The sequence below is a fragment of the Pinus tabuliformis genome, chromosome 2_2 (assembly GCF_031772625.1).
Source record: "Pinus tabuliformis cultivar Carrire ecotype Pingquan chromosome 2_2, CPIR1, whole genome shotgun sequence".
Lineage (NCBI taxonomy): Eukaryota > Viridiplantae > Streptophyta > Pinopsida > Pinales > Pinaceae > Pinus > Pinus tabuliformis.
Window position 1 is genome coordinate 726,969,889 of NC_142300.1, and position 22,093 is coordinate 726,991,981.

The window sequence follows — 22,093 nt, forward strand, 5'->3', positions numbered from 1 at the left end:
ACATAGGAAAAAGACTTATGCGATGATCATAAATACACTGATATATGTCTTGATATGATATGTTTGTAGATTTGATTGTTGAGAGTGAAGTGGTAGCCGAGAAATTTGTGTTATGTCAAAAGATTGTGAGTCAATTTTCTATTGACCTCTTCAGTTATGATCAAAATGATTGGAGAATATCACCTATGCCTTCATTAGAATTATCATTTGTGATAAGCTAAAGTAGACAAATTGTAATGCCTGTTTATGTCATATGTTTAAGAAACCAATGTAAGGCTATGTACCAGTCAATCTATAGTTTGAAAGTTTATTTTTAGGAGGTTGCTTTGGTGCCATTGTTGTGAAAAGAGTTATTCAACCATAATACAAATCTTTCCTTGGTTGTAATAGAAAGAGCCTATATTTTCCATTACATATCACTCATTTAAGCCATGAGTGGTCTTATGGAGTCATTAATGTAGCCGCATTGCATTAGATGAAAGATGTAAATTTCGGGTCCATGGAGTCATTGATGTCATACCCATGTGAAATGCTTATAATTCCCTAAAAAAATTGATCAAATATTTTTGTCAAGTGTCACTCCTATGGTCCATGAGGTGTACCCTTCAACACAAAGGTTTTGATTGTAGGTTGATGATGATGCTCAAGGGGAGTGTGACTAGTATGTGTTTGTTGATCTGATGAGGTGATTATGATGTTACTTGAGGGATATTGTCATATTGTTGTTTTGACTTTGTCACCATGTATGTGTTGTTTCCCACATTATATTTTTGTTGATGGATATGATATGTTGTTATTTGAGTTGGCTTGACAGTGTTGTTGGTGTAAATGGAGATATTGCTTCCAATTACACTTATATACTATTCAATGAGAGAATATTATTATTAATATTAACATTTTTATTATACATACACACATACATACATACATACATATTGGACAACAATTTTTTTGGGAAAACCCTTCTAGAAGAAAAAATTCAATCTATAAAATGCACTCAATGCATTATTTGAAAAAGTAAATGGTTACAATACATTATGGGGTCTTTGTGCTCAACAAGAGCATTTTAAAATAATACATTGAGTGTGTTAAGTCATTGTTAGATACATCATGGTACAATATTTATCCAATTGAATAGGCTTTCTCATATGAAATACCATGAGGAAATATCATGTTTTACCCAATTCCATAAGCCCATCAATAATGAATGATAAATCTCTTATTGGTTGTATTGAGATTATCCTAACTACTTTATGACCAAGCCAAGATTAACCCAACATTCTCCCCTTTACACTTGACTTGGGATAAACACCTATCCTCCTTAATTCTCATTAACAAGGTATTTGAAAATACGATATGCCCCTTATCACCTTAGTATACCTCTATATTTTACATTGGTGAACTATCAAACTAGGTGTGTGTCTACAACTATATGCCCATTTACATTTTTGATACATCTAACTCCATAAATATACTTACAATTGTATGCATGAGAATTTGATGGTATGAAACATAAATCTATTTCAATATCTCTTTAGCTCCATGTTTATACCATGAGTCACATAAGACTCAAGAACAAAGTTCAAAACTGTTACAACACAACTCATTATGTCTTTTCAAGGAATTAAATACATATGGGGAAGATAACAATCATTCTTCCAAATGAATTAAAATAAACTTAATTAACTAGAATTCAATATTAATAAATTATAAAAATAATTGTCTTTTACTTGTAATAATATGAAACACGACCGTATAGCTAGAATTTCCTGCCACTTAGTCTAATTATTGAATTTTGAAAAGTATGAATTAATTGCCACATTTAAAAAAAGGTTTCATTCTAGATATTCTTGTTTTGTTTAATTATAATTAAGTTAGAGTAAAAAACCAATGAAAACATATATGAATGGAGAAGCAAAGTCGACAACATATATGAATGGAGGAACAAAGTCGACCTTATACATTATAACATTGGGGTTTAATTTGATTGGAATTTTTGTTAAGTATGCCTTTGCACATAATATTTAAAATACCCCTTTTCCCTATAGCAAATATTTTGCACAATATATTTAGAATACCTTTCGAGCTTCACAAATCTCATCGGACAGAAATTTGTTTTCTTGTAATTTCATGATTTACTCAAAATGGTTCATGTAAATGTATTAAAATTTAAAAACTTATAGTAAATGTATTAAAATTTTATATTTTTATAAATCTAATGCATAATTAAGAATTGAAAAGAATAATCAAATCATTATTTTTTTAACTTATTAAATATAAAATTATCACCTAGGGCAATTTACCTCTAATATTCCCCTCAATTCGTACGTTAATTTGGAAGATACATAGGTTACAGATTTGCGTACAAAGGGATTTGGAATATAATAACATACAACTCTCTTTTAGCTGAAAGTAGAAATTTCAAATGTCAACATGTTGATGATCCTGAATGCGTAGAAGGGAAAAGACCAATGGAGCCATGCAAACAATCGTCATCATATGTAGGTATGTAGGAGAAGTTATATTGAAGCATATTTTAAAAACATTTTGATTTTTTGTTTTTTTGCACAATATGCAATCAACAAGGATTTTTGGTTTGTGTGCACAATCTGCTAGTAGCAAGAGCGAGGAGATGTGACAAATAACCCTAAATTGCAATTCTATCAACCCCAATCTGTGACAAAACCATGATTACAGAATAAGGCTTCAATCCAATTAACCAATCAAAAAAAAATTCTATAATGTTAACATTATAACATGGGGATAATAACTCCTACCTTTAGGAAAACATGTCATTTTTATTACCAAAGTTGTGAAGTTTTTAAATTGTAAAATGCTTTTATACTTATTTAGTTCAAAATTAGGTATTTATAACTATAATAAACTTCGTCCTGAGGATGAATCACATTAGTTGGTTTCAAACATACATTAGTTGGCTAGAAACGTTGACCTAATCCTAATGATGTCTACATTATGGATCACAAAAGTCTTAGATCTAACACTACAATAAACTTTTATATCAAAATTATTTTAAAATAATAAATATTTAGAAAAACTTATACCAGGTTTACTTTTTCCAAACTAAGATAAACTATAAGCAGATATAAAAATATAAATCTATCCCTAATTCACATATAGAATTGTATATATTAAAATTGTAAGGAAATATAAAACTATAAATCCATCCCTAATTCACATATAAATTGTATATTTCTATCAATTGTATATTTATATTATTATTTAACTCATACTTATCATTAAAATCAAATTTATTTTATATAAAATTACATTATTTAAGTTTGTATTACTAAATTATCAATATTCATCTCATTAGTAATTTGAAAAAATTATGAAAACTTTAAGACACTTCTAAAAATTGGTTATATTAAATTGACAAGCAATAGGATATACACCAAAAATATTAACTTGAATAAATTATAAAAAAATTAAAACATTATTAAAAATTAGTTATATTAAGTTGACATTTTCTAATGTAAGAATAATGAAAATATTATATCAAGTAAAAGATAAAAATTTATGTCCTAGTGTTCTGTTCTTACTAAAAACAATTCAAAAAAAATCTATCAAGATTCTCTTTCGTTTTTTAAATAACGAGGGCCCATGTTAATATACAATTGTGCATTATTTTTATTTAATTTATGGTCTTATTAAAAAGATCTATCAAAGGTTTTTAACAACTATTAATAATATTAAGTAATAAAATTGTCTTTGATAATGTGAGATATGGTTCTTATCAGTTGAATCTAAGTTGTGTGTGAATTGATCGAGGGTAATTTTGGGAAAAATCAATTTACTATGATATTTTTTTAGAAACTTTATTAAAGTTTAGAAATATTTTCATAAAATAAAAAGTCAATGCATTTTTTAGTGTAAAGTGATTACAAACCATTTATGTTTATAATAGATAGTACTTAATATATAATGTTATTTTTCAAATTATTTATATTTATCTTACATAGTAATTAGTGATATAATACAATTAATGATAGAATACATAAAAGTCAGTCTTGCCATCATTACACAGTAAGAGGGTAGACATTTCAATTAATCAATTTAAGATAAATAGAAATAAATTTATTTAAAAATAATAAATTTAAATTCATAATGTTAAACTATGAGAGGGTTGATTTGTTGCTGGTGGAGGCCAAGTTTCTCCAATGTTGAATTCTTGAGGAGTCATATTTTCCAATGGGATGAATTCCTTGGGCCAAGTTATTTAAGTGGTGGTTGAGTTATAGGCTTCAACAATGCATTTTTCTGTATTTTTCTCTATGGGTCTACACCTAAATTTCCCCAAGGATTTTGATGAAGAAAAATTGTTATGGGTGTATACCTACTGTTGTGATTTGTTTTTTTTTGCTAAGTAATGTAAACCCTTAAATCATTGGAACACTTAAACTATGGCTTGAGTAGCCACAAGCCAGGGGCATCCAAGCCATCAAAATCACTTTTGGATCCACCCAGCCTAGGCCACACCATCCCTTAGCATGGTTGTATTTTTGAGCCGCAAAGTCTCAAACCAGTGACCTTTATGTCATGGAGTTCATTAAAAAAACAACCTATTACCATATACCCTACCCCCATGGGCTAAATACCAACAATTTTATTTCACAACAATTTAGAATTTTATTTAATAATTTTCTAAAAATAAATATTATGGTGATATAAATACATGTAGACTAGTATTAGAAATTTAACACATTATGCAACAAGGAGAAGGTAAAAAAATAATGTAAATTTCTCAATTTAAAAAGAATTATATGCAAGGGAAAGAACCTAAAACAAAGGAGTTAGGTGGCCATGTGAACCCTTAGAAGACTAGAACACTTAACCTATGGCTTAAATAGCCACAAACAAGGGGCATCCAAACCATCAAAATCTCTTTGGGATCCACCTAGCCTAAGCCAAACCATCCCTTAGCATGGTTGTATTTTTGCTCCACAAAATTTCAAACCAGTGACCTTTACACCATGGAGTTCCTTAACAAAACACAGTGCAACAAAGAGAAGGTAAAAAAACAATGTAAATTTCTCAATTTAAAAAGAACTATCGCAAGGGAGAGACCCTAAAAGAAAAGATTTAAGTGGCCCTTTTCAAACAAATATAATTTTCATGAAGCTTCATGATAATTAATATGCATAAAATAAATCATGTTAAAATTCAAAAGAAAAAAAAATTAACAATAGATCATTACCTTATGATACACCTTCAAAACTTAAGTAGATTTGGGTGCCATGACCACTTTATGGACCATTCAAATCTCCAAACAAAGAAATTTTTTTTTGTGATAAGAAGTGAATAATATCCTCACCTAACATATGACCAAACCACCATAACTTGATACAAAAAGTAGGGCAATTCAATGTAAAAGGATAAGAAATTCACCCTTAACTAATTTGTTACTTAATATTATTATTGGATAGAATGTTGCTCCACAATCCATGATGGGAAATTATTCTAGTGGTTGTGAATGAGTCCAAACTTTGAAATGTCCACTCATAAAATGAAGCATTAGATAAAAAAGAATAACAATAAAACAATTCAGTTTGTTATATTGTAATTTTGTTTTTGATCTAAGACTTCATTGTGTTAAAAATAGAAATATGGTGGAGATGTTGTAGTGGTCAAATGAGTGTAAAAAAGAATATTGGGTTGTTTGTAGAATGAAGAATTAAATAAAAAAATTATAATAAAAACCAACACAAAAATAAAACAACTAATAAAATATTGTATGTTGAATGTCATCACTAAAAACTAAGAAATATGATTAATTAATATTATTTATATTAACATATATACACTTTAATATATATGTTTATATGTGTGTGTTTTAATTTTTATTAATATATATAACTTTTTATAATTAAATTTATTAAAAATATTTTTAAAATAATAATAATAAATCACCTTAAATTGAAAATATAAAGAAAAAATTATAAATCATGAAAATCGAAATAATAAAAAATCAAAATTAAATAATAAAAAAATAAAACTAAATATCAAAAATTAGTAACTAATATAAAGAGAAATTACTAAAAAATTCATAATAAAATCTCAACCAATATACTAAATCACTTTTCTAACTTATTATTAAAAAAAGACAAGCAGTGACGGACATATTGGACATGTGTCATTCGATCGAAGCCATGTGAATAGACAACTCTCATGGAAGATGTGGCGGCATGGCATTCCACGCGCTACCTCTCCACGTTCAAACTCGTCCAAACAAATAGGGCAACAATTCTGAATCTCATCTTCATTTTCATTTTCATTTGAATTTGAATTTACATTTGCATTGGATTCATTAATGATGAAGCACGAGGGTCGAGGGTCGGGGTTGGTCCTTTGTACTGTTGCCAAACTTTGTTGTGTGGTCTAACCTCTAACTAAGCTTGAATATGCCTAAGTCCTAAGCTTACTCCAAAATACTCCTAAGTCCAAAATTCCATTAATAAATAAATTTATTGTGAAACACAAGGGAGAGGCAAAACCTTGAGGCTGTGAACCCTTCTTGTTGACATTTTGATTTGCACACTTTGACCGGTCATATCTTTTGGTCCAAGAAGCCTTTTCTAGACTTCAGCATACCATTGGAAATCTCTCTTTGAGCATTATCCAACTGTTCCATTTCCAGGAACATCTAAGATAATTTTGTGAGAAGAAATGATCTCAAAGCCCAAGACATATAACCATTATAGCTATAATATTTATGGATTCTTCATTTATCCTACTACTATGACGATTCTCTACCAAAGACTATAGTAACCAGAAGGCTCCCTCTAACGTAAAAATTCCATGCACATCAATGTCAAACACATTATGCCTCTGACATCAATTCTAGCCTGGTGGACATCAGTGCCAACACAATTAATGCTATCTACTACCCTAATAATGCCAATTGTCAAACAATCCCCCCTTTGGCATACATCACTTCTCGAGATTGATAGCCACTCATCATGCTAAATTCAATAAAGAGAATGTTATCCAATGAATGGTTTTCATTGAGATTTCTCTCCGTACATGAATGGCTGTCATAAGCATCCTCTCCCTTCATGAGGCATAAATATATTTCTCTCCCCCTTTGACATCAATGGCAAAGGATAAAAAATTTCTTTCTCTCCCCCTCTTTAATTAATGTTTGAGGATTGGATTATCAAGGTGCATTATCATTTCTATACTTCTCTTCTCAAGGGTTGAAATATTTTTGATGAGGTACTTGAATTTTGTCATTCAAGGTTAGCTACACCAGCATGGGCAAAGACACTTGCAAAACAAATCATTAGTAAACATGTGTTTGTCTCTCCTTGTAGTTGTTGTTGATAATTTGGGAACCATACATATATGATATGCTCCCCCTGAACATATATTATCTCTTCTATGAATGTTCATTCGGTTTTGAACACCTTATGACTGCTTGGCCCTCTCTTTTTCCAAAGCATCTACGTATCCATGAAAACTACATATGATATTTATGTTGCTACAAATACCAACTAATAGAGATGTATTTTGGCATGTTTTTCATTGTTGTTTCTACTACATAATATGTGCTCACTTCACTTGAGCATGTTAAACGCTTCTCCCCTTAAGATCATGCTTCTACAACTATTGAGCCTCGAACCTGCACCTTCCTATACACCCTCTCAGCCTTCTTTTTCCACTCATTTCATCCACCAATTTGATTCAATCATTGTATTTTAGTTTAAAAAAGAGCTTTTGACATGGTTTTCTAACTACGCTAATGAGTGTTGTTTGGTTTAGAATTTTGTTCAGACAGCTGTGGAAGCTTCTCAGTTTCCGCAGCCGACCCAGGTTTCTGCAGCCAGCAGAGGATTCCGCAGTCGTTTTGTCAAACACCATGCTACAGGTGTCCTCTGAAGAAACGAGCCACATGGGCAAGTTACAGGAGTCAAGGACATGGAACGTGTCCCTCCAGATCATCCAGCACGCCCATAAAAGCCGCGGTCAAACAAGGGGCAAAGGATAGTCAATGGAAGTGTTCAGCGATGGCACGGCTCTGCGTAACTCTGTTTTTGAGCACGTGAAGCTACGTGGCACAGTCCTTATCCATGCAGACATCTTGGTAGCGTGAATCCAACAGCCATACCTCTCAGATTTAATAAACATGATGACAGTTACGTAGATCCGGGCTGAAGAGGATTTACGTGTCTCTGGCAGCGTGGTTAATAGCGTAGATTTAGTTAATTTGTTTAGCTTTCTTTCCTTATAAATAACGCGTCCATGAACGCTGTAAAAGTTAATCTCTTGTAATGTAATTCGAAGTTGTTGTATTTCCCCACTGCACTTTTACGTTGCTGTTTAATATATGAGAAGACTGGTTTAAACTTAAGCTTGTAGCTGTTCGTTGAATCGGCTGAAGTGGCAGAGGGCCCCTGCTCACTAAAGCCTTGTACAGTTGTCCTTTAACTCTTGCATTACTTTTTTTTCCTGTTCATGTATATTAGCTGTACAGTTGTCATTTAAATGTTGCGTTTTATTTCATCATGTATATTAGCTGTACATAACAAAGCTTTTTGATTTCTGTTGATTTACATTTTCATTGCTGCTCTTTTATGGTTACAACTGATCAGTGTTTTCTGCAGGTTTTCTTAGGCAGCCCGGGGCAATTTTTCACCTTTTCTTTTTATAACTATTGGCATATGAGATCATCCTGTCTTTGTCGCTGACTCTTGTTTTCTGAAGTTTGATTTCTAGTACTATCATTTTCTTAAGTTGTACATTTATTTTCTACTCTTAGATATCATGTTATTCATCTGTTAACGGTTTCTTTCTATAATCAAATAACTTTATTAGGAACCAGAATATCACTCATTATAGCTTGATTTAGTTTGCTTTAGATCTCACATTGCTTGACTTGTTCATGATTGTTTCTCATAGGGTAAATTAAGTTGAAAGGCAAAAGGTCAAGAGAGTTAAAGTGGTGTGATTAGTTTCTTTTATGCAGTTTAACTTCTTTTAGATTTCACATTTCTTAACATTTCATGATATCTTTTCACAAGGAAGATTGAGTTGAAGAGTTGAAATAGTGTGGATTAGTTGTTCTTACTTTTAATTGAATTTAGTGTAGATTTCTCTTTCATTTTCATTCAGCAACAAAGATACTGGGCCGATGTCATTAGTTCATTGTTTGATGTCTTTATTTCTTTTTAAGAATTGATTTCATTGCAATTATTTTAAAGCTTTCTTTCTTTTAAGTTTTGAAAAACCACTTAGAGATCACCATAATCATCCATATTTCACTTGCTTTATCACCTTTTCATCATCTCACATTAGGGAAAGATAAATCCAAAAACAAACTTAAAAAACTAAAAATGACAAAATACTAAGGAAATGGTTATCTAGTACATATAGTACACTTCACTTCGTCAGTTTACGAACCCCGGGTTGACATTTTAAAGTAGCAATTTAGACCTCACTAAATTGACCAAACATTTTGGCGCCATTGCCGGGGAAGTGAAATTAGGTAGCCAAATTCTTAAAAAAAGAAGAAGATATAATAAGAAGAAAATTTCAAGGCAGGAAAATTAATAACCTCTCAAATTATGCTCTCCTCTTGCACCTAGAGTGATCTGGAGGATCAGAAAAGAGAAAGTTATTGGTTTAATATTTTCTTAAGTATGCTCTCTTCTTGCACCTAGAGTGACCTGGAAGATCAGAAAAGGAATTATTACCCCGACTTGAAGAAAAAATAAAAATGACATGCAAAGAGCAAGAGATTCTAGGGGAAGGATTTTAGCTAGGGCTAAGAGTTCGATTTTTACAAGTCCATCCACTTCAAGGGATAGACAAGATACATCTTCATCATCTCCAACCCACACTCCTAGTCCTAGGGTCCCTGGAATTCAAGAAGCAGTAGTTGACTCACCCACACCATCTATCGAGTCTGAATTAGGAAGAGACCCTTTCCTTCCTTCCACAGGAGGACAAATTGTAATTGAAGAAGTAGAATCACCTGAGGAAGAAGACGGAGGAATTCCTCCTCGTTCACCATTAATAGAGGAATCAGAGGACTCTGAAGTCTCTAGGGAAACTATCATGACAGAGGAACGAGTAAACGGATTTGGTAGAGGTAGAGGAGGTGGAGGAGGAAATAAAGGAGAAGGTAGAGGTAACATTGGGGGAAATACAGATGTAGATAACTCATTTGGGTTTCCTATAGTTGATGAAGACTCTCGAGCAACCATGAAAAACATCTCACCATCTGTCCTCCCAAACTTTCATGGGATAAGAAATGAGGACCCTGAAACATTTCTATTTGAGTTTGAGGTCATGTGTCGAACTTATGATTATTTGGAAGACTCTCAAAAACTCAAACTGTTTCCTTCAACATTGAAAGGAGCAGCTTTGAAATGGTTCATGGGGTTACTCCCTCAATCCATTAGGTCTTGGAATGACATGAAACAAACATTTTTGGATAGGTACCTGGACTATTGTATGCCCACCAATCACAAGGATGAGGTATTCAAAATGGTGCAAGGAGAAGATGAAAACTTGGAAGATTTGCTTGAAAGATTCCAATACAACCTGAAAAGAGCAAAAATGAGTAATGTAGATGAGGATACCTTAAAAGCCATCAGAGATGAATGGATAGATATTTTGAAAATGATGGGGAAGGGAGATATATCTCAACTTTCACTCCATGATATATCTGAGCTATGTATCCATCTCTCAAGGGGAAAATCTAAAACTAAAAAGGGGCCTAGAGATCCTTCTCTCATTAGAGAAAATAAATCTGCAACTGGTTCAGTAAGTAGGGCTGAGATTGGCAATATGCTGGATGAATTCAAAACTGATATCTTAGGGAGTCTTAGTGAACAACTAGACACCCTTAAGATACATAATAAGCAGAAAGCAGAGGCCGAGGCTTTGGCCATCTTTTGCCCAAAATGCCGAGAAAAACATGCTCTAAGGTAATGTCCCTTGGATGCAAAAGTTGTAGACACATGTGTAATTTGTTCAGAAAATCATGAGGCCAAGGATTGTCCTTCAATCCCTGGCCTTAAAGCTGTCTTTCAAGAAGATCCAAATACAATTGAGTCTCTCTGTTTTGTGGCAAGGAGACCTTGGCAAGGGCAACAAAATCAAGGGTTTAACAACTCTATGAACTTTCAAAACCCACCAAATTGGAATCCTTGGCAATCTTGGTCCTAATCTCAAAATCCTTTTCAAACATGGGCACAAGGTATGCAAAATCCTTATGGAAGATTTTCTCAATTTTATCAATATCCTCCATCTTTTCCAAATCAACAAGCTTTACAATTTCCAAATCAAAATCCACAATTATCATTACCATTTCAACAACAACAACCTTCTCAATAGAATCCAAATTCTCAACTCTTGCTTCCATTCCAACAGAAGTCAAATCAACTTCCTTCCCAGCCATTGCCAAACCCCAATAATAAAAACCCTCAAAATGCTTATATGGTAGAAGGACAACAATTTCCTACCTATATGATTGTTCCTCTCAATGATGTACAACTCAGATCTGGTAGAATTTTAGATAAGCCTTCTATAGATGCCCAAAAACAAGACATTTTTGAGGAAGAGTCTCTTGAAGCCAATAAAGGTTCTGAAGCATCTCTTCAAAACCCAAACACTCAAAAAGAAAAAGAAAAAGAGTTAACCCCCACAACTCCCATAGTTGAGCAACCTGCATCTTTATCCACACCTCCTTTTCCTGAAAGATTACAAATTGACAAAGGAGTGGAAAAACAAATTTGGTTGCCTAACTATAATTTTCTAGATGAATTGAAGAATGTATGTATCAAGATTCCCTTGTTACAAGCCATTAAAGAGATTCGTATTCTAGCAAAAACAATAAAGGAGTTGAGCCTTAAAAGACCAGGAAAGAAACCAAGAGACACAAGAAGAATCCACCTGGTAGGAAAAATTGCAGATATCATGATGGGTAAAATTACCATGTAGAAGTATATAGATCCCGGTAGTCCAATTGTCAAAACACATATCAATGGAATTGAAATTCCAAATACTCTGATTTATTTAGGGGCTGCTATCAACATTATGTGTAGACAGACTATGGAATAGCTAAAACTTCCTAATCTTCTCTTTACACCTACTTTACTGAAACTTGCAGAGCAATCAATTATGAAACCAGATGGTGTATTAGAAGACATTCCAGTCTCCTTAGACTCTTGGGAATATCCAGTCGATTTCATGATTTTAACTCCCAAGAGTAATCTAGGAGGACATCCTCTTATTTTAGGAAGACCTTGGCTAGCGACAGCTGATGCTTTTATCAGTTGTAGGTCTGGGGATATGTATATTTCAGATGGTAATTCAACAAAGAAGTTCAATCTGTATCCTCCAGCAAAGGCAATAACAGAAATAGAAGAAGATGAGTGGGTCGATGATGAAGATACTATACAACCTGTCCTTACCATTTCTGAGATTAGTGAAGATAGTCAAATTCTAAACACACTAGAAAACTTTGGAACACTTTCAGAATATGACTACACACAATTTCAATTGGATGCCAACATTGAGTATCTATCCTCTAGACAGATGTCTCTTTTCTCTATGGAAGAGTTTGGTAGTTCCACCATTGAGATCCTTCCAGGGAAAACATTGAATATCAACAGAAACTTGGAAAGATCACAACAAGAAAAGTTAAGCAAACTCTTGCAACATTCTATTGCATTTGCATGGGAGTATACTGATATGAAAGGTATTGACCCTAAGACTTGCATTCATCACATCTACATCGAAGAAAATAGTAGACCAATTAGACAACCTCAGAGAAGGATGAATCCAAACCTTAGGGAGATAGTGAAAGAAGAGCTCCAAAAACTACTCAAGGTAAACTTCATTTATCCAATTTCAGATAGCCGATGGGTTTCTCCGTTGGTTATAGTAACTAAAAAGAATGGTAAATGGAGGGTTTGCATTGATTACAGGGAATTGAACAAAGCAACTTTGAAGGATCACTTTCCTCTACCCTTTATTGATCAGGTATTAGATACTTTAGCAGGAAAAAAGTGTTTTTCATTTTTGGATGGTTTTAGTGGCTATAATCAAATTCAGGTAGCACCTGAAGATCAGGACAAGACCACATTTACCTGTCCATGGGGAACTTTTTCCTACCGAGTACTTCCTTTTGGATTATGTAATGCACCTGCCACATTTCAAAGGGCAGTACTAGGAATTTTTTCCGATCTAATCCATGATTGTGTAGAGGTCTATATGGATGATTTTACAGTTTATGGTAATTCATTTGAAGATGCATTAGAAAATTTGGAAAAAGTCCTTATAAGATGTAAAGGAACAAATCTTTCATTAAGTCATGAAAAATGTTTTATGATGTTTACTGAAGGGATTGTTTTAGGACATCATATTTCGGGAGATGGGATTAAAGTTGATAGATCAAAAGTTGAAGTCATCTCCAAGTTACCTATTCCAAATTGTCAAAGAGATGTTAGAAGTTTTCTTGGATTTACTGGATATTATAGAAGATTTATTGAAAACTTCACCAAGATAGCATCTCCACTCTTCAAATTACTTACAAAAGACTGTGAATTCAATTGGGATCCAGACTATCAATCTACATTTGAAACTTTGAAAACAAGAATATCTGAAGCACCCATTTTGAGAGGACCAAATTGGAAATTTCCTTTCCATATTTCTACAGATGCTTCAGATACAGCTCTAGGAGCTGTATTGGGACAAAAGGATTTAGTTCCTTATGCCATTTACTACACCAGTAAAAATCTGACTCCCACTGAGTTAAATTATACTGTGACTGAGAAAGAGTTCTTAGCTGTTGTTCATGCAATCAATAAATTTAGACACTATATAACTGGCTATGAAACTTTTGTCCATACTGATCATTCTACAATTAGATATCTAATGAACAAACCTGTTACTAATGGCAGAGTTACGAGATGGCTCTTACTTTTACAAGAATTCAATATTACCGTGTTGGATAGACCAGGGAAAAAAAATACGGTAGCTGATTTCTTGTCTAGAATCCAAAATACTAATGAAGATTCTCCTGTAGAGGATAAGTTTCCAGATGAATATTTGTTTGCAGTAACTACTAAAACTCCTTGGTATGCAGATATTGCTAATTATTTGGTTATAGGGAAACTACCTCCACATTTATTTCCTAATGAAAGGAGAAGAATTATTCAGGAGAGTTCGAGTTATTCATGGATTTCTAATGAATTGTTCAAAACAGGGCTAGACTGTGTGATCAGAAGATGTGTTCGGGAAGATGAAATGACTGACATCCTCAAGGCATGTCATGATGAGCCATGCAGTGGGCACTTCGCTGACAAGAGGACAACTTATAAAATCCTTTCTTTAGGATATTATTGGCCTTCTCTCTTCAAAGATGCAAAACAATATGTCAGGAGGTGTGACAGCTGCCAAAGAGTTGGGAGACCAACTCTTTCAAATGAAATGCCATTACGGCCACAGGTACTCATCGAACCCTTTGAAAAATCGGCCTTAGATTTCATTGGACCTATTAATCCACCATCTAAACAAAAGAAGTATATATTGGTTTGCACTGATTATGTTACTAAATGGATAGAAGCCAAGGGATTGCCTTCGGCCACTGAAAATTCAGTTGTTCAATTTCTTTTTGAGGATATTTTTACTCGTTTTGGTGTCCCAAGAGAAATTGTAACAGATCAGGGAAGTCAATTAACATCTAATTTGATGGAGAAGCTGATGGAAGAATACAAAATCAAGCATATAAAATCTACTCCATACCATCCGCAAGAAAATGGCCAAGTGGTGTCTACAAACAAAGTCCTTGAGAACATCATCACCAAAACTGTTCATGTACATAGAAGAGATTGGGCAGAAAGGCTTCCTGAAGCCTTATGGGCCTATAGAACTACATGGAGGAATACAACAGGACATTCTCCCTATGAACTTGTTTATGGGAAAGAAGTCCTGCTCCCCATTGAGTTTCAAGTCAAGACTTTCAAGATGGGAGTTAAGTTGGGGATGAATCTATCAGAAGCCCAAAAGCACGGAATGGAGCATCTGAATGAGCTAGATGAAATATGACAAGATGCAATTTTAAGGACTGATCTAGTTCAGCACCAAAGAACTAACTGGCATGACAGATATATCAAAGAGAAAAAGTTTCAAAAGGGAGATTGGGCGTTACTGTTTGATTCCAAGTTTAAAGACTTCAAAGGAAAATATCAGACTCATTGGCTTGGACCATATGAGATTGATGAAGTCTTTAGCAATGGAGCAGTTCGAGTCAAGACCATTGACGAGTTTCAAACTCCTCTCATTGTGAATGGCCACCGATTGAAAATTTATCATAAGCCACTCTCAAAAGAGGAATTTGTCAAAATGTTTCAAGAAAATTCTACAATGAGGCTGGTGGAGACGAATCCTTCTCCTCCATCAGCCTAGTCTTTGTTTCTTTCAGTTGAAAAAAAAAATAATAATAAAAAAGAAAAAAAAATCTTTTGTATAAGCCTGAAAACCAATCATAGATTGGCAGTCTTATATAGAAAATGTAGAGGGAAAATCAGGGGCACCTGACACTCTATATTTTCCAAAAAAAAAAAAAAAACTCTCTCTCTTTCCATCTTCACTCCACCTCATTTGCCATTTTAGTTCATCCATCTCATTTTCATCTCCATCTTCACTCCACTTCATTTCCATCTCATTCCACTCATTTCATTTCATTCCATCAATAAAAGTCCCTCTCAGGACTATTTTATTTAGTTAGTTCTTCTCTAACTATCTTTGTGCAGTTAAAGGGGTGTTGTCTTAGTTTCCGCAGCTAGAAACCGTTTCCGCAGCCAGAACCAATTTCCGCAGCCAGAAACGATTTCTGCAGCCAGCATCACTCTGTCTTTGCAGCCGACATCACTCTGTTTTCAAAAAAAAATCACAGTCAAAGGTTAGTGTCATCATCATCAAGTGCAGCAAAGACATGGGGCATCTTCAAGATCAAAGAACAACAATGGGTCAGAAGCCTTAATCAATAAATGATAAACTTACAAAGGTATGATCAAAAATCTCTACCAAATAACAATTCAATGTCATTATTATGCATAGTTATTAAACCATGGCAAGTTTCACTAAATGCAATGATTTGATACGGCAAGCCCCATACCACTCCTCTTCCACGATGTCATTCCACACACCTTATTCATTTCTAACGGTCCCATGATCATTCTAAATTTAAACTCGAGATGGACTACTCTCCCATTTATTGGCCGTACTTTTGAGACGTGACCTACTGTACTACGACTCTCCTTCACCATAATTTCTGCAGCTGTGTGCTGAGACGTGTGCGAAGGTCATCCGATCCAAAAGGACTCAGCCGTTATTCTACCCATTTATCACTTCACTCCCGCATGCATTCGATGTTGAACTCGTTACTGTTTCTTACCCTTTACTCCCTCGGTACTCATACCATTCCCTGTTCTCCATTTCCACTGCATCCACTACAGCTTGCTCCAAACCCTGGCTACAGTCACCACATACATCCTGAACTTCGATTACGGCCACTCCAGTTACCCTAAGAATCCCTTAATCAGCCCATTTTTTTCCTGAACCTTCATACGCAGTAGAATTTTTAGTCGGAATTTAAAGCCGAGAATGGGAAAACTACTAAGAGCTGAACCAGAAGGACCAAAATACCTGGAGGGTTATCCTTAAACGAAGGAGTCGTTGAAGAAAGAAATGTGGTTGAGATTCATTCAAAAGTTCAGGGGCTATAACAAAGAAGTGACTAAAGCCTTTGCACGGTCCTTTAATGGACACGCAGTGGAGATAGGAGACTTAAAATTTACAGTGACCGAGGCCACAATAGCAGCTGCAACAAGTCTCCCACAAGAAGGTGAAAGGCGGTTCAAAAACAAAGTGTGGACGATCAAGGATGGAGAATCATGCTCCAAAACCCAGGTATCGATACCTCTGTATTTACAAAAGGAATCCCTATGCATGCAATAAAAGAAGAATGGTCCACTCTGTTACTACTTATCCAGAAATTTATCACATGCGAGGGTCGTTTTGGTTCCATGTACATGTATCATGCCAGGCTAATGATGAATTTTATGGAAGGTTATACCCTTAATTTGCCTTATTTTCTGTTATCAAGCTTGAAGAAAATGATCTCTACTGTTCAAAAACACGTAGGCAATATTGAACCCCATCTTTACCATCACGGGTTCATAAAAATCCTTATTGAAGATCAGTTGAAAAACACTAAGGATACTTGGGAAAAGTTTTTGACAAGAAACCACTTCCAAGAACTGACTGAAGCCTCTGGAAGCAGTTCCCCAAAAATTCCAAAGAGAAGTAGGAGGAAAGAAAAGAATATTACAGCCCAAGACTCTCCTACAATAGACATTCAGGAAACTATTCAGAAAGAAGAAGAAGAGGGAGCTAAAAACAAGAAACAGAAGAAGGACAAAGGCAAAATAACCATTCAAGAAACCTATCCATCCCCTAAACAATCCATAGAGGAATATTCTCAAACTTTGGCAGAAATATTAGTACATCTTCAAGCTGCTGCCATAACAAAGAAACAAAAGGGAAAACAGAGTGCACAGGAAAAGAGCACTAGTCCACACGTGAGGAGGAGCAGTAGGCTAAAATGAAAGAAGAGTGTAACCCAAGAAAAACAATAACACTTTATTGATTTAGGTGAAGAAACACCTGAAAAAACTCCAGCTCAACCAGACATTGAGTCAAGTCCTCCACGTGATGAAAGCCCTTTTCGGCCAGAAAGAGAGGACAATCTTCCTCCTCCACCAGATTTTGATTTTGAGCCTATCCCAAGAAAGACACCTGAAGTAGATCCTAATCAGCAAGAGGTATATAACTACCTAGAGTCCTTGGAACAATCAGCTGCAAGACCAAGCACCACCTTACCACTTGATGCACAAGTACAGTCTTTAAAACAGGAAGTGTTTGAATTGGAAGTCCTAAATAGGCACATCAAACAGGAAAACGAAGCACTTAAAGAGTAGAGTAAGGTAGACAAGATTGTCCATGATAACACTATGATCCATTTAGGACTGTGGCAAAATAAGAACAGGAAGCTGAAGAAAAAGTGTAAAAAGTTGAGCAGGGCATTGATTAATCTTAAGTTCAAATGTCTAGTCAGGAAACCAAGGACCATTTTAGCATCAAAGAGAAAGAGAAGAGGGCTAGATGTTCTTGCAGAAGCCTCAGAGCATATGGATTAAGGGAAAATAACTAAGTTTTGGTTGCATGAGGACATGCAACACCTTCACAGTGGGGGTATGTTGAGCCTCGAACCTGCACCTTCCTATACACCCTCTCAGCCTTCTTTTTCCACTCATTTCATCAACCAAGTTGATTAAATAATTGTATTTTAGTTTAAAAAAGAGCTTTTGACATGGTTTTCTAACTATGCTAATGACTGTTGTTTGGTTTAGAATTTTGTTCAGACAGCTGCGGAAGCTTCTCAGTTTCCACAGCCGACACAGGTTTCCGCAGCAGACCCAGGTTTCTGCAGCCAGCACAGGATTTCGCAGCCGTTTTGTCAAACACCATGCTATAGGTGTCCTCTGAATAAATGAGCCACATGGGCAAGTTACAGGAGTCAAGGACATGGAACGTGTCCCTCTAGATCATCCAGCACACCCATAAAAGCCGCGGTCAAACAAGGGGCAAAGGATAGTCAACGGAAGTGTTCAGCGGTGGCACGACTCTGCATAGCTTTATTTTTGAGCACGTGAAGCTACGTGGCACAGTCCTTAGCCACGAAGACATCTTGGTAGCGTAAATCCAACAGCCATACCTCTCAGATTTAATAAACATGATGACAGTTACCTAGATCCAGGCTGAAGAGGATTTACGTGTCTCTGGCAGCGTGGTTAATAGCGTAGATTTAGTTAATTTGTTTATCTTTCTTTCCTTATAAATAACGCGTCCATGAACGCTGTAAAAGTTAATCTTTTATAATGTAATTCGAAGTTGTTGTATTTCCCCACTACACTTTTACGTTGCTGTTTAATATATGAGAAGACTGGTTTAAACTTAAGCTTGTAGATATTCGTTGAATCGGCTGAAGTGGAAGAGGGCCCCTGCTCACTAAAGCCTTGTACAGTTGTCCTTTAACTCTTGCATTACTTTTTTTTCCTGTTCATGTATATTAGCTATACAATTGTCATTTAAATGCTGTGTTTTATTTCATCATGTATATTAGCTGTACATAACAAAGCTTTTTGATTTCTGTTGATTTACATTTTCATTGCTGCTCTTTTATGGTTACAACTGATCAGTGTTTTCTGCAGGTTTTCTTAGGCAGCTCGGGGCAATTTTTCACCTTTTCTTTTTGTAACTATTGGCATACGAGATCATCTTGTCTTTGTCGCTGACTCTTGTTTTCTGAAGTTTGATTTCCAGTACTGTCATTTCCTTAAGTTGTACATTTATTTTCTGCTCTTAGATATCATGCTATTCATCTGTTAACGACTTCTTTCTATAATCAAATAACTTTATTAGGAACCAGAATATCACTCATTATAGCTTGATTTAGTTTGCTTTAGATCTCACATTGCTTGACTTGTTCATGATTGTTTCTCACAGGGTAAATTAAGCTGAAAGGCAAAAGGTCAAGGGAGTTAAAGTAGTATGATTAGTTCCTTTTATGCAGTTTAACTTCTTTTAGATTTCACATTGCTTAACATTTCATGATATCTTTTCACAAGGAAGATTGAGTTGAAGAGTTGAAATAGTGTGGATTAGTTGTTCTTAGTTTTAATTGAATTTAGTGTAGATTTCACTTTCATTTTCATTCAGCAACAGAGATACTGGGCCGATGTCATCAGTTCATTGTTTGATGTCTTTATTTCTTTTTAAGAATTGATTTCATTGCAGTTATTTTAAAGCTTTCTTTCTTTTAAGTTTTCAAAAACCACTTAGAGATCACCATAATCATCCATATTTCACTTGCTTTATCACCTTTTCATCATCTCACATTAGGGAAAGATAAATCCAAAAACTAAATTAAAAAACTAAAAACGACAAAAGACTAAGGAAATGGTTTTCTAGTACATACAGTACACTTCACTTCGTCATTTTACGAACCCCGGCTTGACATTTTAAAGTAGCAATTTAGACCTCACTAAATTGACCAAACAACAACTATGTATTGTTGCTTACACAACACCAATTGAACCAAGAAATTGCTACAAATTGGACAGTGCACCAGGAAAATTCTTATGGCTTCTCAAAAAGAGATGTCCATTTATATAAAAGATTACCCCACCTAAACCAAAGATTACCATTTGACATAGAGATACCAATTGAAAACTAAGGAACATGCAAAGCTTGTATTAATCATGTTCATGAACCCAAAATTGCTAGGCATAATCAAATTCACAAAATAAATGAAATAAGGGTACTTCACCCAAGATGTAAACCTTTCATTTCCTAAGTAATGACTCTTTTTGTGAGTAAAGATTGTTTCCTAATACTACTAATAAAGAAACCCCCCATGAGCCAATGCTCTCTCTCCCTTTTATGATATCTTTGCTTATGCCTTCCTATTCTTTGCTTCTACGTTGTTACTCCTGCATGGGGACTAATCTTTTGGACTTGATTTAACTTTGGGCCTCTTGTCATTCCACACTTATGTTGAAACTCCTCTTCACTCATGTAATGTTGATATATTTTAAATAAAACAATTCATTGTTGTAATCAATGAAGCCACTCTGTCTTACCTCTATCATTTAGATGCACCTCTATATGAAATATATTTTGATGCCTACATCTAACCCTCTTGGCTTCACTTGAAGTCATTCCCTTATTTAATGAAGCTAAATAGGGGGTTTAATTCCCCTTAGTATATTTTCTTCCCTTTTTGTCCAAACCTTCATAGACAGGGTCATCACAGAAGCTTTACCTTCCAATTTCTTACATATCCCTTCTTGGAATTTATCTTGGTTACACAGGGTTGGAGGACACTTCTCCTTAACCTTAGCTTTCTTCACCAAAATCTTCTTGTTGGATTTTTTCTTTCTGCAAAGAAGAATTAAATGATCTTCTTGTTTCTTTTTTGGCATGAAGTGTATACTTAATGCAACTAGTATTCTTAGAGAATTTTACTATAGAATTAAGAGGATCATACCTTTTCATTCTTCTCTAGTTTTCTTTGAGGGAAGCATCAGATCCTCGATTATTCCGTTGAATCCTTTGCATGTTTCTTCCTTTACACAAAGAGATGAAGAAAAACTCACTTTCATGTGTTATTTTGTGTCATTTCATATCAAATGGTTGAGTTGCCTCTTTTGCATGCGTATTCTATGACGATTCCTTTTCTTTGAGGGCTGTTTCCTTCAGGGGGAAAGAATCTTTGTTGGTTATTCAAGTGTCTTCCATGAACTTTTGAGTTGCTTCCAAAGGAAATTCTTTGTTGTTGTTTCCTCCCCTAGCCATTTAGAATGCTACCTTGAGCTTCCCTTTGATGTTGTTGTTTATTAGAGTTTTTCATCCTTTTTCCTCATTTTTGTTGCTTAACATTATATTGTTTATTTTCCTTTTCTCATTGTTTCTACTTTACTCAACGATGTTGTTATCTAACAATTTATTTTCATTTATTTTTGTTGGACTTCGTAGTTGCTTCATCCTAATTAGTTCCTCCTTCTACTTTTTATTTCTTGAGACTCAAAACTTCATTGAAGCCCTTTTTAATCTTCTAATATTGAGACATCTGATGATTAGCCTCCTCTAAATCATGTCTCAATGAGATTGCTTTACCTTGTTTTTTCTCACAATGGGCTTCTCTTTCAATGAGATGATTGGTCAGTATCTCATGCAGTCTTATAACCCCTCCTTGTTGGACATTTAGATCAATAATTGTTCTTCTCAAACCATAATTCTGAAGCTCATATTCTTCAAACTACTTCTATTTTTGGTTTACCTCTACAAAATACTTGATCATTTTAGAGAAGAGTTTAGTTTCTTTCTGAAATAAATATTTTGACCTAAATCTTTTTCTTCTCTATTAAAATTACTAACAGACCCACGACTAACATATAATTCACTTTCAGCCTTTTCTTCATCACTACTAGGGATATTC